Source organism: Bos mutus, chromosome 12, assembly GCF_027580195.1.
Source record: "Bos mutus isolate GX-2022 chromosome 12, NWIPB_WYAK_1.1, whole genome shotgun sequence".
Classification (NCBI taxonomy): Eukaryota; Metazoa; Chordata; class Mammalia; order Artiodactyla; family Bovidae; genus Bos; species Bos mutus.
This window is the reverse complement of record NC_091628.1, coordinates 48,127,970-48,144,617: the sequence shown is the minus strand read 5'-3', so window position 1 is coordinate 48,144,617 and position 16,648 is coordinate 48,127,970.

The following is a 16,648-nucleotide window of genomic DNA, read 5'->3' as shown; positions in this document are numbered from 1 at the left end:
TTCCAGTGGTCATATATGGATGTGAAAGTTGGACTGTGAAGAAAGCTGAGTGCAGAAGAATTGATGCTTTTGAACTGTGGGGTTGGAGAAGACTCTTGAGAGTTCCTTGGACTGCAAGGAGATCCAACCAGTCCCTCCTAAAGGAGATAAGTCCTGGGTGTTCATTGGAAGGACTGATGTTGAAGCTGAAACTCCAATACTTTGGCCACCTCATGCAAAGGGCTGACTCATTGGAAAAGACCCTGATGCTAGGAAAGATTGAGGGCAGGAGGAGAAGGGGATGACAGAGGATGAGATGGTTGGATGGCACCACCGACTCAATGGACATGGGTTTGGGTGGACTCTGGGAGTTGGTGATGGACAGGGAGGCCTGGCGTGCTGTGGTTCATGGGGTAGCAAAGAGTCGGACATGGCTGAGTGACTGAACTGAACTGAACTGAACTGAATCACTTTTCTGTACACCTGAAACTAACACAGCATTGTAAATCAGCTATACTACTATTATTTTTAAAGTTAGGATAAAAAAGCAGTTTTCCCTGAAAATCAAAAGGAAAAGATAATTTTCCAAAGAAAATAATCAGCTAAGTACTAATGGAAGACTCTAGATCGAAGATCACCTGTTACTATCAGTTCAGTTCAGTCTGACTCTTTGTGACCCCATCATTGACTGCAGCACACCAGGCTACCCTGTCCATCAGCAACTTCTGAAGCCTGCTCAAACTCATGTCCATCAAGTCAGTAATGCCATCCAACCATCTCATCCTCTGTCCTCCCCTTCTCCTGCCTTCAATCTTTCCCAGCATTAGGGTCTTTTCCAAGGAGTCAGTTCTTTGCATCAGGTGGCCAAGTATTGGAGTTTCAGCTTCATCATCAGTCCTTCCAATGAATATTCAGGACTAATTTCCTTTAGGATTCACTGGTTTGATCTCCTTGCAGTCCAAGGGACTCTCAAGAGTCTTCTCCAACACCACAGTTCAAAAGCATCAATTCTTTGGTGCTCAGTTTTCTTTATAGTCCAACTCTCACATCCATACATGACCACTGGAAAAACCATAGCTTTAACTAGAAGGACCTTTGTTGGCAAAGTAATGTTTCTGCTTTTTAATATGCTGTTAGGGTGGTCATAGCTTTTCTTCCAAGGAGCAAGGGTCTTTTAATTTCATGGCTGCAATCACCATCTTCAGTTATTTTGGAGCCCAGGAAAATAAATCTGTTAGTGTTTCCATTGTTTCCCCATCTATTTGCCATGAAGTGATGATATGGTGGTTACCAAACTAAATTCTTCTAGCTAAGCTTGGAATTCATTCTGTAGCAAATACCCCAACAGTGCTTCTCTTGGACACAATCTGGATTTTGTTGCAAGTTCACTGCTTCTGGCAGTTGAGGCTAAAGGGACAAGTGATGGTGACAGGATGAGCTTTCTCTGACAGTCACCTCTAGCAATGGCATCCTTCCCAGCCTCTTAGGCTTAGGCAGGATGGAGGCAAAGCATGGGGCTTAGCAGCAGTGAGAACAGTTTTATGTTCTTCAAATGCTTCCTGAAAAGAGAGAGAGTATAAACAAATAAACAAACTGAAGAGCTGGGAAGCATCCACAGATACTAGGGAAAGTGAAAAGACTGGGTTTTAAAGTCAGATATGCTCTCCACCGGGGCTTCCCTCGTAGCTCAGTCAGTAAAGAATCTGCCTGCAATGCAGGAGACCCAGGTTCAATCCTTGGGTTGGAAAGATCCCCTGGAGAAGGAAATGGCAACCCACTCCAGTATTCTTTTCTGGAGAATCCCATGGACAGAGGAGCCTTATGGGCTACAGTCCATGGGATCACAAGAGTTGGACATGACTTAGCAACTAAACCACCACCATGCTTTCCACCACTTCTTAGCTCTGTGCTCTCCAGTGAGATTTTAAAGCTCCCAGAGCCTCAGTTTCCTCACAGTCATGGGGAGCAATAATATCTGATGGTTCTTCTGAGGATGAAAAATACAGTGTATATAAAAACAACTTGACAACAAGGTTTCCAGAACCTGGAGTATCAGTTTCTTCCAATGTGAAGAGATACACTGACCTCAAAGGAGGATTTATTCAGTTTTCTCAGACAAGTAAGTCAGACTGAGAAAGACAAACAAATATCATAAGGTATCATTATATGTAGAATCTTAAAAAAATGATACAAATGGACTTTTTTACAAAGCTGAAGCAGACTCACAGACAGAGAAAACAAATCCTGGTTACCAAAGAGGGAAGGGAGGAAGAGAGTCTGGGATTAACAGATACACAGTTCTGTAAATATAGTAGATAACCAACAAGGATCTACGGGACAGCACAGGGAACTATGTACAATATCTTGTAATAACCTATAATCAAAAAGAATTTGAAAAGAAGATACATATATATATATATACATACACATATATGCACACATATCTGAATTACTTGCTGTACACCTGAAACTAATACAACTTTGTAAATCAACTATGTTTCAATTTAAATTTTTGTCATATTTGAAAAAGTGCAAGGGGAAGACTGGAGCTTCCCTGATGGATCAGGGAATCAGTAAAGAATCTGATCAGTAAAGAACCTGCCTGCCAATGCAATAGAATCAGGTTCAGTCCCTGGATCAGGAAGATCCCCTGGAGAAGGGAATGGCAACCCACTTCAGGTTTCTTTCCTGGAGGATTCAATGGACAGGTAACCCTGGCAGGCTACAGTCCATGGAGTTGCAGAGAGTCTGACATGACTAAGACTTTCACTTTCAAGGGGAAGATAGAAATTTAAAGGTTACAAACAGCTTTGCTGCAGGCTGAGCTTTTGTCTTTGGAGAGGCATCTGGGTTGCAGGCTAGTGCTGCTTGTTGACTGACTTTCCTTCTAACTCCCATTATTACAGCAAGCGGGCCATTCCTGGCCCATCCTCCTGGTGGATGCAGAGAACTTCCAGAAGCAGAAGGCAGCTTTATTGTTGTACAAGGAGTGGGAACCTCCAGGTCATGAAGCTTTGTGTTGAACCTCTATCTCTTAGGTGTTGTGTTCACCCTGCTCTCCATCAACCTGGGGGACTTACTTGAAAGCCCATACCCTGGAGCCCCTGAACCACCAGTGGTCAACTAGAGCCAACACAGAGCTCCCTTGGGCCTTGCAGACCATCCATCCAGAAAGGTGTGATAAAACCTCCCTCCACTGGCTATAACCTTGGAACACTGTCCTAAATACTTCCAGCTGTACCAGTTCCTGGTATAGGCAGGCTCAGCATCAGTGTTATCAGATCAGAGAACTACCTGTTACTAGGCGCTTGAAGGGCCTCTCCATCTGGGTACTTCTTGCTCTGGAAAAGCCTGTTTAATATTCAGATGTGAGGAGGTTGCCTGTGGCTGTGGAATGGAATGACCTCACTCTTCTCCCCAGTCTGCCGTATACTTTGCTGTGCTTGGCAGCCTGGCTCCATCTTCTCTTAGACGAAGCCTTGTGCTGCAACTTCAGCTCTTGGGAGATGGTGTTATTTTCAACCTGCTTTCTGAGCATCTGCCAAGAATTCCTTTGGACTTGGGTGTCTTATGGTCAGTTTATTTGGGGTTCAGCTTCTTTTCCATGAGAGCTCCTCTGTGTGTGGGTAAGAGTTGAGGAGGTGTGTAGGTTGGCTGTAGAAAGAGGGAAGGGAGAGTATTCTGTGTCCTGTTCTCTTGTTTTACATTTTTAAGTGCTTCCTTCAACATAGCCTCTGTGTGTGTGTGTGTGTGTCTGTCTGTCTGTGCGTGTGTGTCTGTGTGTATTGGTCTGAGGAGGGCAATGAGACAATAGAGCCTGCTCAGAACATGAGCATTTTGGCCATGTGGCTTAAATTAACTTTTCTAATGAAATATAGTTCAATGTATATTTCCAAAAATATATATACATATATATTAAAAAACAAAGACTACAAATAGCAAAATAATTAAAGTACCAGTAGTAGTAGTAATAAATTGAAAGACTGGGCAAGGAGTTAAGTCACCAGCCTAATACTGAATCAGATTTAGAAAGTGTAGGAAATATGATATTTTCACTAATGCCATGAAGAAAGAGGAAATGAGACTTGAGGAAAGGCAAAGAACTTCATCCTTTAATAAACCGATTTAGATCTCATAGTGAGTGATCCAGAACAAAGTACAGAAGACTGGAAGATTCATGTATTCAGTCAGCCCTTTAATACCAGCAAAGCACCTAGTTAAAAAATCTTTAATAACATTTAGAGTGGATTTTTTTTCTGATAATAAGTAGGAAAAAACCTCACCTTTGAAAATTTAAATATAGAAGAGTATAAACAAGAAAATAAAAAACATCAAATGCATCTAGAGATATAGGCTTCATTGGTCCATTTATTTATTTACTCAACAAATAAGCCAGAGAGCATTCTAGGTAATGGAGTTCCAACAGTGAGCAAAAACAAAAAGCTGCATTTCTCAGAGGGCTTCTATTCTATTGGAGAAAGAGAGGGTGGACAAGCAAAATATAAATAAAGCATTGAGAGGTTAGCGATAATCTAAAAAATTGTCTAAGGAGGTAGGGAGAGGAGATATTGGGGTAAGGCTGGGGAATCTTTTAACATAGTGGTCACAAGGGGAAATGACAGGTAGGCAAAGCCCTAAGGAAGTGATGGTAGCAGCCACATGCAGCATTCTCACTGGAGGTCAGAGGAGGTGGAAAGACCCAGTGGAAAGGGAGGGTGTTTGGTAAGGATTGAGAACACAAGGAGTTGGTGTGACTGAAACTGAAAGTTTGAGAAGAGTAGTAGAGAATGAATTCAGAGAGAGCAGAAATGCCAATCAGGAAGGCCTTTACAGACCAGTGCATAGATCTGGTTTTTATCTGGAGGCTTTGGGCAGAGTGACAAGGTTGGACATATTTTAAAGGCTCACTCTGGCTGTTGTATGACGAAAAGAGCATGGAGTGCAGAAGGGCTGGTACAAGGACCACAGTGAAGAGATCTCTGCAGTGATCCCATCAGAGAGCCTGAGCCAGAAGAAGCTGGTGATGGTGGAAAGTGGCCAGATTGCAGATACCTTGAAAGGAGGGGTGAGTGGATTTACCATTGGATTGATTATAAAAGAAAAAGAGAAGCTGAAGAAAGATCCCAGGTATTTGACCTGAATAATTGCAGGATGGAATTTCCTTTCATTGAGGCGAGGGAGACTAGAAGAGGAGCAGATTCAGGGATTCATGTCTGAGAATAAAAACATTTGGAGATAGGTCAAATTTGAGATGTCTGAAAGATATCACTGATAGCTGTAATCTGTGTGCATGCTAAGTCGCTTCAGTTGTGTCTGACTCTTTGAGCCCCTGTGTACTTAGACCACCAGGCTCCTCTGTCCATGGGATTCTCCAGGCAAGAATATTGGAGTGAGTTGCCATGACCTCCTCCAGGGGATCTTCCCTGCCCAGGAATCCAACCCACGTCTCTTGTGTCTCCTGCATTGGCAGACAGATTCTTTACCACTAATGCCACCTGGGAAGCCCTGTGTGTAATGATATATATGTTAATGAGATGAGATCATACACACTATTCAGTTTTATAATATCATAGGAGTACTTTTCCTAACCTTCAGTGCTCTTTGAGAATATTATTTTTAAACTTCATTAGGAGGAAGGAATTTTCATTCATCTATTTTCACACATCAGTTTCACACATACAATTTCACAATTATATGTAATGCTTTAAAAAAAGTCTCTGTCAATCTCATTGATTATCTCTATAAAAGACGTACCCAATTATAGGGTCAAAGAGTGTGAAAATTTTTTAACCCTTGACACTTATAGTATTACATTCCCCAAAAGTTATGCCGATTTTCAGTCTCACGCTTAAGTCTAAGCTTGCCTATTTGACAGTATGTGTGTGCTAAATCGCTTCAGTTGTGTCTGACTCTTTGTGACCCTATGGACCAGAGCCCACTGGCTCCTCTGTCCATGGGATTCTCCAGGCAAGAATACTGGAGTGCCATGCTTTCCTCCAGGGGATCTCCTTGACCCAGGGATCAAACCTGGGTCTCTTATATCTCCTGCATTGGCAGGTGAGTTCTTTACCACTACTGCCACCTGGGAAGCCCCTTTTTGACCACATAGGAGAGTATTATTTTCAAGTTTTTCTATCCTATAGTAAAAATCATCTCTCAGTGTTTAGCTTACATTTATCTGATGCTTAGTAAATATGAATATTTCTTCATAAGTTTATTGGCCTTTTGAATTTTTCTTTTGTAAATTATACATTCATATTCTTTGAATTGATCATTTTTAAAGTGATCATTTTACACTGAGATCATGATAACTAATGATAATAGTGGCTAGCACAAATTGTATGAGCCAGGTAGTGGGCTGAGCAACGGATGTGCATTAATCTTCACCCCCATATCATTAATACTCTGTTTACAGATGAGAAGATTTAGAATTTATGTTTAGGATTTAAGCTTGAATTTACAGAACTAGTCAGTGCTTGAGACGAAATTACAACCCCATCCCTACTGATTCCAGAGCCCACCAAAAGTAATCGTATTCAGTAATTTGAGGAGAGAACAAGCTCAGAGTCCATAGACAAATGTGAAAGGCAAGATCAGAATTTACTCCAGTAAGAGTTTACTAGGGGAAATAAACACAGTGTGGAAATGTTATTTTAGCAATTCAACTACTCTACTTAATTGAATATCTGTTAGGGGCAAAGGTTCCCAGAAGAGGCTGGGGAAATGTGAAGGAGTGCTTGACAAGCTCATATCAAGAATGGGAACACTAAGCCTGTCACCTCAAATAGGGCTGACCCATTTTCAGATGAAAACTTCTGGTTTTGAATTTACCTGATTTATATTTAAACTTTAATTTCCACATTTCAAGAAGAAACATTGAAAGGAAAATACTTGGGGCTTGAAAAGATGTTTCTGGAGAATAATTTATTTTCCTTATAGTAGATGTCTTCAAGAAAGAAATAGTGCTGAGAACTAAACTTAATATTTTTCTAAATGTCATGAAATATTTTTAGAAAGGACAAGGAGGTCTCCTCTCTCTTTTTGCACAATCAGCCTTTATCCTCTTTGGCTGTACCATCCAAGGCAGGTTTGTATTCCCCCAAAATGCATAGTGAACCATGGTCTTGCCCAGGGCATCTTCGGCTTCATTAGGCTGACTCTTGCATTTCAGGATCAAAGTTTCACTCTAAGTAAGTGGTTGTGCCCGTGGCAGTGAATCAGGGACAGCTCCTCAATAAAGAAGAATAGACCAAAGGATTAGGTGAGGATCCCTGCAGGTTGTACAAGGTCTTTGCCAAAGCCCTGGGGAGATTCCATTGTCTCCAGGCCATGGGCAATGAGAGGGAGCCAAGACAAGTCGATCCCAGAAAGAAGCCAAACCAGAAAACTACAACTCTGCAAACTCTTCCGGCTTATAAAATTAACTAATATATTATTAACAGATCATCAAAGACCTTTAGGAGACATGGATATAGGCCTTAAAAGTTGGAAGTAATATGGATAAAGCAGGCCTCAAGTAAATCAGACATTTGATTATAGCCCTGAAGTCATGTCAGGAGTGTCACTCAGAGATCCCACTCTGCTTGGGAAGAAAATGTACACGGATGGTGTCATGAATCAAGGCCTACTGGGCTTGTGCCTCCTCCAATTTTCAAAAGAATATACATGTTTAAGAGGCAGCTGGATCTCAATAAAGCTATTAAGGGTAGTGAAAAGGCAACCAAGAACTCCCTTATTCATCATAAATGTATGGAAAAATTAAATAATAATCACTAGTATAAAAATAGTTACCACTTGATAAACCTCACTATGTACCAGACATCATGCTAAACGTTTCACATGGGTTATCTTCTTTAATACTCATTCATAGGGCTTTGAGGTAAATACTATTCTTATCTGCATTTCACAGGATAGACTTCAGAATGTGCCCCAAATGACAGACTAGTAAATGGTAGAGTTGAGGTGCAAACCCAGATCTGTCTGCTGGCAAAAAGCAAGCACTTCATCACTACACTGACTTTCTCCTCTGAATTAGGCAAGAATAGTTTTGCTATAATAACATTTTATAGGTAAACTACAGTGTATGCTATAGATACTTTGATATATATGTTTCCTCACTCCTGTCCTGCTTTATTTTCTTAGTCCTATTTTCTCTTGGCCTCAGTTTTCTTATGTTTTAATCTAATTGCTTTTATTCAATAGTTTTTTAAAATCCTAAAGAGAGAGCATAAACAAATAAAGGAAACAAACAACACACATAGATGTATGCATATATATGAGGGCTTTAAAGTTTAAAGATTTAACAAACTAAAAAAAAACTAATAAAACAAGAACAAATACATTCATTGTCAAGTATAAAACTAGCTCAGCGGCAAAATGCCTTGAGTATGTAATAATATATTCCATGTTTCAGTATTGAGCAAAGATAGGAAGTAAGACATATAACATACCTAAAATTGTATTACCAATAAATGGTATTACCACAATAGAATTGATTCCTCCATTTCGAAATTCCGAAGGCATTAAATAGAGCAATCTCTATGAAAGCGCTTCGGTCAGGAAAAGTGATTAAGACCTTTACTATACATCTATTCACATCCACCCCCGAGAGCAGAGTGCTCACTCACCATGATTAGTTAGTGGGTCAGCCTGAATCACAAGAAAGAATTCACCTGACTGAATCACCAATTTTATTTCCCGCAGCACCTGGTTTTCCTTGGACCACTGCCATTCACAAACCTCCTCAGCCAAGGTCTGTTTTGCTTATGAACCCTGATAAGGACATGTCCAGAGGTAATGTGGTTGTGAGATTCAGTACAGCACCAGTCTAGGAAATCCACTATTATCTGAAACCAACACATGAATGTCTATAGTTTTATGATGTATGGCAACAGACGTTTCCGGTCATCTAGACAGGACCATTCTATTGAATCACCGTAAAGCTTGCAGGAAATTGCTAATATATGTCTAAGTAAATACTGGGGCTGTTCTATTTCAAAATGATTGAGGTAAAAAGTGTTTGATAGATGTGCCCCTAATCTTGTGAGTCATCTATCACACCACTGTTCTGGCAAAAAAAGGATCCTCTACTGGCTAGACAGACAGAGAGCCTCTCAGAGCCTCCTTTTCCCAGGTCTTGACCCAGTCTCCTCACAGCCACTCTATATGACTAGAGAAGGAGCACTCATCTGTAAGAGCTTGAGAAGAATAGTCACTTGAAGGGCTTCTCTGGTGGTCCAGTGGCTAAGACTCTGTGCTCCCAATGCAGGGGCCTAAGATTCGAACCCTGACTGGGGAACTAGAGCCCACATACCACAGTAACAAAGATCAAAGATCCTGTGTGTTGCAACCAAGACCTGGCATGGCCGGAATAAAAAGAATAGTCAGTTGAATGAAATTTTTATGGTATCTATTTTCACTTTTTAATTTATTTTTTACTAACGTATAGTTGATTTAAATGTTTCAGGTATACTGCAAAGTGATTCAGTTATATGTATTATATATGTATATATTATATATGCTGCATGCATGCTACATTGCTTCAGTCGTGTCTGACTCTTGCAACCCCATGGACCGTAGCCAACCAGGCTCCTCTGTCCATGGGATTCTCCAGACAAGACTATTGCAGTAGGTAGCCAGCCATGTTCTCCTCCAGGGGATCTTCTTGACCCAGGGATCAAATCCACAGATCCTGCGTCTTCTGCATTGGCAGCCGGGTTCTTTACCACTGTCACCACCTAGGAAGCCCATAGTTGTATATACATATCTATGTATATATACATAGTAGGTTATTACAAGATATTGAATATAGTTCCCTGTGCTATACTGTTGGTCTTTGTTGCTTATCTATTTTATATATAGTAGTGTGTATCCGTTCATCCTAATCTCCTAATTTATCCCTTCCCTCACTTTCCCCTTTGGTAACCATAAAGTTTGTCTTCTATATCTGTAGGTTTATTCTGTTTCATAAATAAGTTCATTTGTATCACTTAAGATTGACATATAAATGATATCATATGATACTTGTCTTTCGGTGTCTGACTTACATGAATGATAATATTTTTAAATCATATTTTTGTTTCAGTTTGAGGAAGGCAATTAATGAGAGAAGGGGGCTGCTGCTGCTGCTGCTGCTAAGTCGCTTCAGTCGTGTCCAACTCTGTGCGACCCCATAGACGGCAGCCCACCAGGCTCCCCCGTCCCTGGGATTCTCCAGGCAAGAACACTGGAGTGGGTTGCCATTTCCTTCTCCAGTGCATGAAAGTGAAAAGTGAAAGTGAAGTCGCTCAGTCGTGTCCAACTCTGAGCGACCCCATAGACTGCAGCCTACCGGGCTCCTCCATCCATGGGATTTTCCAGGCAAAAGTACTGGAGTGGGGTGCCATTGCCTTCTCCGGAAAGAAGAGGGAGAAACTGCTAAAACCGCTACATGTTGACACTTACCTTAGTGAATACATCACGAGATCTATAGATTTAAATCACTAATATCAGCATGCCAACAGGTCAGCTGTCTCTCTTGAGTAGATTTACATGAATTAACTGTTTCATAGATCATTTACAATGAAAAATGTAGCTGTTGGGAAAATTGGACTGATCAATACACTTTCTTCCATAGTTAATCCCTGGTGGGAAGGTGAGTCCTCTGAAGGTGCTAGTGGTCATGGATGGAGTCAGATGATGAGGACTGAGTCCAGCAGCAGGAGAGGCTCAGCCAAGAGAGGAAAGTGTTGCCAAGTCTCCCCTGACCATTTTGGCTTCTGTGACTTGGCCTTGTTGAAACTTCTATAGCTGATGAACTTCTATAGCTTCTATTGAAAGTTGAAACTTTCAATAGAAGTTGAAACTTCTATAGCTTCTATTCACAGAGGCTTTCTCCAAGAAGGGAAAGAAAGCCAGTGTTTCACATTTCCACAATCTGAGTTACAAAGTTACAACCCCACTCCAGTCGGCATTTTCTGGTATTTCTCAGTTTTACCTTGATTGAAACCTCACCTACTCCCAAACTCTCTGTTCACCATATACAGGTGTATAATCATATCTATGGGATGAGAATTTTCCAGTTTTAATGTTAAGAAAAGTTAACTTTAAAAATAAAATAAATAAAATAAATAAAATAAAATAAATTTTATTTATAAAATTTTGAGGACTTTCTCAGTATCACCCGTCATTAATATTAGCTTTTATTTTCAATCTGAAATACCATCAGAAAACTGTCCCAGAATAACTGACTGCATTGTCTATCTCTGACAAATTTACACAAAATATTGTATTTATTAAAACATGAATTATTGTTTACATACATATACATACACAAGGGTCACAAACTACCACACATGGAAAATGATGATTATGTCCTTTGCTACTCAAATTGGCTAGTCGTTAAGTCTAAAAAAAAAAAAATGAGTGTCTGACCAGGACCCTCCAAGGTGTTCACAAGATTTTGGCTATGACATTGTAACTCTGCTTCAAAGCAGATTTTCAAAATTTTCACTCAGTAATAGAAACTGCATTGCTAAATGGGCCATGTATGATTGTGTCTGCTTCTCTTCCTGCTTTGTGGATGAATCTTCTTTTTGCAATCATGGCATTTAAGAATTTGACGAGACCTAAAGAAATTCCAGTTAAGCCTTTGCTTCAACCCAACACCACATCAGATTACCCAGGGCTTATCTCTTCAATTCTTAAAGATTTTCTGAAGCAAAGACCCACAATTTCCTTCCCTAGTAAGTTCTAGAGTTTAATCAAGAAGTTCTTTCTTGTGTGTAAACACAAACTTCTTGCAGCAACTTAAACCCATTTCTATTTCTGATCTCTATTGAAATAGAGAACAAATACTTGGTTCTTTAATAAATAACATTCCATAGATTTGAAAACACTTAAGTCATCCCTAATTGCTTTGCCCCTCCCCCAGATTAAATTCCCTGCAGTCCTTTAATTTTTCTTTATCTCTTCTATTTCCAAAGATTTTAACTATATTTGTTTTTCCTTGGTACTTAACAAATTTTGTAAATCCCATGTAAAATATAGAGACCCAATCATATTTTGCTGTTGTTCAGTCACTAACTTGTGTCTGATTCTTTTCAACCTCATGAACTGCACACACCAGGCTTCCCTGTCCTTCACTATCTGCTGGAGTTTGCTCAAATTCATGTCCATTGAGTTGGTGATGCCATTCACCCAGCTCATCCTCTGCCATCCCCTTCTCCTCCCGCTCTCAGTCTTACCCAGCGTCAGGGTCATTTCCAGTGACTCATTTCTTTGCATTAGGTGGCCAAAGTATTGGAGATTCAGCTTCAGCTTCAGCATCAGTCCTTCCAGTGAGTATTCAGGGTTGATTTCCTTTAAGATTGACTGGTTTGATCTCCTCACTGTCAAAGGGGCTCTGAGACACCACAGTTCGAGAGCATCAATTCTTTGGTGCTCAGACTTTTTTATGATTCAACTCTCACATCTGTACATGACTACTGGAAAAACCATAACCTTGACTATACAAAACTTTTTTGGCAAAATGATGTCTCTGCTTTTTAATACTTAAATGCTGTAATAGATTTCCAATAATTTCCCCAAATAAATATTTTAGCCCATCTCACATATTATTAAATTGTGACCATATCTTCTAATATGTTGATTTAGGGAGGAAAAGAAAGCATATGCTCCTGCCCTTCTTACCACCCTATTGTTCATCTTCATTGTAAGGGTTATTGCTGCTCAGAATTTTTCTCTAACAGTTCTCTTTAACTTCAGCCCATTTATGTTTCTCAGTTAGGAATCATTAGTCAACCCAGGGTACTGTGTTGTTGCCTCAACAGTTACTGCTGAGGATTGCCATGAGCAGTTTCAGCATGGTGAACAGATTATTTTACTAATATCAGCTTCATATCAGGAGTTGAGTAGTGATTTTAACAATTGGGTTTACCTCCTACTCTGTTGGTGGGAGTGTAAACTGGTGCAGCTATCATGGAGAACAGTATAGAGATTACTTAAAAAACTAAAAGCAGACTTATCATATGATCTGACAATCGCACTCATGGGCATATATCCTGAAAAGATGAAAATTCTAATTCAAAAAGATACATTCAAACCAATGTTCATAGCAGCACTATTTTTAAATAACCAAGACATGGAAGCAAACTATGAATAGATAAAGAAGAATGACAGATGAGTGGATAAATAAGATGCTATGTACACACACACACACACACACACACACACAGAGTCAATGGAATACTACTCAGCCATTAAAATGAATGAAATAGTGCCATCTGCATCAACACAGATGGACCTAGATATTATCATACTAAGTAAAGTAAGTCATACAGAAGAAAACAAATTTCACATGATATCACTTACATGAGGAATCTAAAAATATGATGCAAATGAATTTATTTACAAAACAGAAATGGACTCACAGATTTAGAAAACAAACATAGTTATCAAGAGGGAAAAGTGGGGTGGAGGGATAAATTAGGAATTTAGGATTAACAGATACACACTGCTGCTGCTAAGTCACTTCAGTCGTGTCCGACTCTGTGTGACCGCATGGACAGCAGCCCACCAGGCTCCCCATCCCTGGGATTCTCCAGGCAAGAACACTGGAGTGGGTTGCCGTTTCCTTCTCCAATGCATGAAAGTGAAAAGTGAAAAGTGAAAGTGAAGTCGCTCAGTCGTGTCTGACTCTGTGCAACCCCATGGACTGCAGCCCACCAGGCTCCTCGGTCCGTGAGATTTTCCAGGCAAGAGTACTGGAGTGGGGTGCCATCACCTTCTCTGACAGATACACACTACTGTATATAAAATAAGAAAAGAAACAGCGGCCTACTGTATAGCACAGGGAACTGTATTCAATATCTTATAATAATATATAATGGAAAAGAATCTGAAACATGAATATGTATATATATATATATATATATAACTGAATCATTTTGCTGTTCACCTGAAACAAACACAACATTGTAAATCAAGTATACTTTGATAAAAATAAATAAATTTTAAAAATAAAAACTAAAAAACCCAATCAGTTTCATATAGAACCTTGAAATGAGAAATTTGTAAGCAACATCAAGGAGATACTTAAGAATGGCCCTCAAGATTACAAGGGAGAAAAAAGAAAAATGCTCTATGATGATCATCATTTGGGGTAATTATTGCTGTTTTTCATGAAAATTCTTATGGCAAAAGCTAGAGGCTAAGAAACTGAAGAATGATTAAGAATCTAAGATAAAGATGGAAAAGATATGATGGAAGAGGCTAAGCTGTTTAATTTAATTTAATTTAATTCAAACAACAAATCATCATCAGTATGGAAAAACCCAAATACATGTCCTTAGTCTTTGAGGCTGTCTTTCCATCATATAGTCCCATATTGAGGAGTTCTACAGCTTACTGCTCCAGAGCATGTGTATCGGGAGTCAGACGCCTGACTGTGCAAGTCTGCTACAAACACGTGTCAACTTCAGCTTCCTCGTCTTTTTCCTTTATAAGATCTATCTCACAAATATCTATTCAATACCAAGCGTCTGTAAATTCTGTACAAACATTGATTTGTTTAATCCCCATAACCACCCAATGAGGCAGAAGGTATTCCAAACCCTGTTTTGCAGATGGGGAAATGCAGACCCGGGGAGATTAAGGAAGTTGCCCAAAGTCACACATCTGGAAAATGGCAGATTCAGGCTCCGAGCCCAGGTGACCTGGATGCAGGTCTGTGGTTAACTACTACTGCTAGGGTTGTCAACAAATTAATGAAAATGACTTTCAGTTGCCTGGCAAATAATAAGTATGCAATAAATGATAAGGTTTGTGTGTGTGGGTGTGTGCAGAGTGGTGGTAGTGATAATTGTGCACTGAAAGTTGTGTATTAGCTTGACTTCCAAGGGTGTGATGGGAAGTGGCTTCTCAGATCAGTAGGTGGAGCTCTTTCCTCTGACTATAATTTTACCCCCTCCCCAATCACCTTCCCCACCATTATGTTGTAAGACCTGATGTGTCAGATATTAAACTGAGTCTTCATCTATGCTTCATCATAAAAATTTTCCTCAAAATCTATAATATTAAACGTTTCTGTATTTTATCAACCTGCATTTGCAAAGAATCTATACAGTCTATTAATGTTCATTTTCGTGCCTCTACTCAGTAGAATAAAGTTAACTTATTAAAGTGAAAGTGAAATTGCTCAGTTGTGTCTGAGTCTTTGTGACCCCATTGACCGAAGACTACCAGACTCCTCCGTCCATGGGATTTTCCAGGTAAGAATACTGGAAAGGGTTGCCATTTCCTTCTCCAGGAGATCTTCCCAACCCAGGGATTGAACCCAGGTCTCCTGCATTGTAGGCAGACGCTTTACCATCTGAGCCACCAGGGAAGTCCATTGGCAGGTCGGTATAAACCACTGACAGGGTTTCTGCCATATGCCATATGAGGTCACTGCAGAACCACAGAGCAGGGAGCCTCACTTGCTTCGCGCAGGGCATGTCATTCATTCACACAAGCACGCTGTAGAGTTAGTAAAGTACAGCAGAAAACACGTTCACTAAAAGAACAAAGAACTAGAGCTCCAAGAATCCCCACCTTGTCTTGAAGGATCCTGAATGAGCCCCCAAGATAAAAGGTTGCTGCTGAACCACAAAAGATGCCAGGATTCTTGGCTTCTGGAGAATTCAATCCGGGGCCAGTGACAAGGCTTGATTGCTCAGAGCTTTTGTGTAATAAAGTTTTATTAAAGTATAAAAGAGATAGAGAAAGCTTTTGACACAGACATCAGAAGGGAGCAGAAAGAGTAAATGAAGAAGATTTTTTGAGAATACAGATAAAATATGTGCTGTGAATATAAGAGCTATCAAAATATTCAGCTTACATAGTCTTAATACTTTATACTTCATTCAGTTCAAACTGTGTTCATAAAGATTTACAACAACTCCGAGTAAGGCGATTTTAGAATAATTAGACCTATTTAGCAGATTAGAATAATGAGTCCAGAGACATAAGATGAAGTTAAATGAATCAGGAAAAGTTATTTTTGGGACATAGGATTTGGGGACATTTCTCTAGCACTTTCTCCACTGTGATGTGTTGACTGTCACTGATGTTTTACTAGAAACCATCCTGCCCTTCTTTCCCTCTTTCCTCTCGTGCTATATTGAAGCTTTGTGTAGCTAAGATAAGAGACAATATCACTCAGTGATAAAGAACACTAGATTTGAGTCCAGTTTCTACCACTCACCAGCTATGTGAGTTTGGACAAATCGCTTACTCTCTCTGTGCTTTGGGTTTGTTAAATGCCGACGCTGCTTGGATCCACCTTATTGAATTGTTCAGGGCAGTAAATAACATGATCCAGGAAAAGCATTTAAAGCAGTTCTCGGCCCTTAGAGAGCACACAGATAGCACCCCACTCCAGCGCTCTTGCCTGGAGAATCCCATGGACGGGTGAGCCTGGTGGACTGCAGTCCATGGGGTCGCTGGGAGTTGAATATGACTGAGCGACTTCAATATCACTTTTCATTTTCATGCATTGGAGAAGGAAATGGCAACCCACTCCAGTGTTCTTGCCTGGAGAATCCCAGGGACGGGGGAGCCTGGTGGGCTGCCGTCTATGGGGTCGCACAGAGTCAGACACGACTGAAGTGACTCAGCAGCAGCAGCAGCAGCAACATTCATTAAGTATCCA